General features: G+C 43.3%; 1 pseudogene; it reads left to right on the top strand.

Annotated features, from left to right (window-relative positions):
- The first annotated feature begins 1,047 nt into the window (after positions 1 to 1,047).
- On the top strand, positions 1,048 to 1,629 carry LOC142775456 (serine/threonine-protein phosphatase PP1-beta catalytic subunit pseudogene; annotated as a pseudogene).
- The last annotated feature ends 202 nt before the right edge of the window (positions 1,630 to 1,831 follow it).

Raw genomic sequence — 1,831 nt, 5'->3', positions numbered from 1 at the left:
AATATTATTATTTAGTAATTAAGTTTGTTATTATACCTATCCCTAGCTTTTACGAGAAGTAATGCGGAGAAACACCAAAACATTCACAAAACCCTCGGCAAATTTTCTGCATTCGTTAAGTGCCATGAGAGGTGGAGAAGAAGAATTAGAGATTCCTCTCGTGCCATCACGACGCTACGATGTTTAGCCACTTCTCAGCTTAATTACCTGATATTAGTACGGGTCCCAAGTCACTGTGAGTTTTATATAAATGAAATGGCGAACGTCTCAGCCCACTCATAGCTAGATCTCCGAAAAGTCAAGGTTCTCCCCGGTGATAGAAAACTTCACCGTCATCATGCTTAGAAGATTCATTATTAGCATAGAATAAATGGAAGCAATAACCACGTGGACGAAGTATAATCACCTAAAATATCCATGGAAATTGCAGTGGAGCCATTCTCTACAATCAGAAGTGACGATCTCCCGATTTTGGAGTCGTGTCCCACCATTCAACTTTTACTACCACAGGGCTGCTCTGACAGTGTCCCCCCTCTGCGAATTCTGCGGATAACTCGTAAAAAGTGCGCAATAATTTTTGTCATGTTCACAATACTCTCGCGTTAGAACTGAACTTCTAAAAACTTATTTTGCAAAATTAGGCTTGAGCTTATCGGAGGAAATGTTTTAGGCTTCGGTGCCTCAGGCTTATGATATTGCCACAGGGATGCCTTTCATGCCGTGTGTAATTTTATGACAACTACTCAACGAGTAGCATTTTATTCTAGTATTAAAAGTTATTCGTCATTTCATTAACATGTATGTTTTCAAAATTTTTCACATCAGATTGATACGACAGTCTGAAATACAAACTCAAAAGCATAATACTTGTAGTTAAATAGATAATTTTACGTCATGTTGCCATTTAATTTCTTTCTTTATGGTTTTCTATTTCATAGCATACTTAAAACAGCATTCAACTGTCTGAACCTTGCAATTTTGGCCAATTCCCAAACTGAGTCAGTCCCCCAAAGTGCCATTTAGATAAGAAATTATTACGTCGAGAAAATGGTGGAGGGAGATTTGAACGTCCACAGCGTTATTTCCCGCCTCTTAGAAGACCGGGGATGCCGCCCGGGAAAGACTCTGCCGCTGACGGAGACGGAGATTCTCGGCCTCTGCATAAAGTCGCGGGAGATCTTCATGAGCCAGCCAATCCTGCTTGAGTTCAAAGCGCCAAAGCGCTACTCAAAATTTGCGGCGATAGTCACTGTCAGTATGCAGACCTTCTCCGGCTTCTCGAATGTGGTGGCTTGCCTCCTCAGGCGAACTACCGTTTCCTGGGTGACTACGTTGACCGAGGCCAGCAGTCACTGGAGACCATTTGCAAGCTGCTAGCCTACAAGGTTAAGTACCCCAAAAACTTCTTCCTACTTCGGGGCCACCACGAGTGTGCGTCCATCAACAACATCTACGGGTTCTATGACGAGTGCAAGCGCCACTACAACATCAAGCTGTCGAAGACGATCAGCCGACTGTTTTAAGTGCCTGCCCACCACCGCCATCATGAACGACCAAATCTTCTGCTGCCATGGCGGGCTCTCCTCTTACCACCAGTCAGTGGAACAGATAAGGCGCATCAAGAACTGAATCAAGAAGGGGCCACTCATGAAGTGAACGTGAGCAGTGGGAAGGAGAATATATAATAACAACTATAAAAAGTTTTTGACTAAATGTTTATGGTATCGGGAAGTTCACCTGCCAACACTTCTTGGTGGATTCCGCCAATGAGGTTTAAAGAAAAAATTCTGAAGTGGAAGTTCCCGAAATGGTCAGCCAGTAGAGTTGAAGC

This window comes from Rhipicephalus microplus, chromosome X (assembly GCF_043290135.1).
Source record: "Rhipicephalus microplus isolate Deutch F79 chromosome X, USDA_Rmic, whole genome shotgun sequence".
Classification (NCBI taxonomy): Eukaryota; Metazoa; Arthropoda; class Arachnida; order Ixodida; family Ixodidae; genus Rhipicephalus; species Rhipicephalus microplus.
This window is presented reverse-complemented; position numbering and strand designations above follow the sequence as displayed.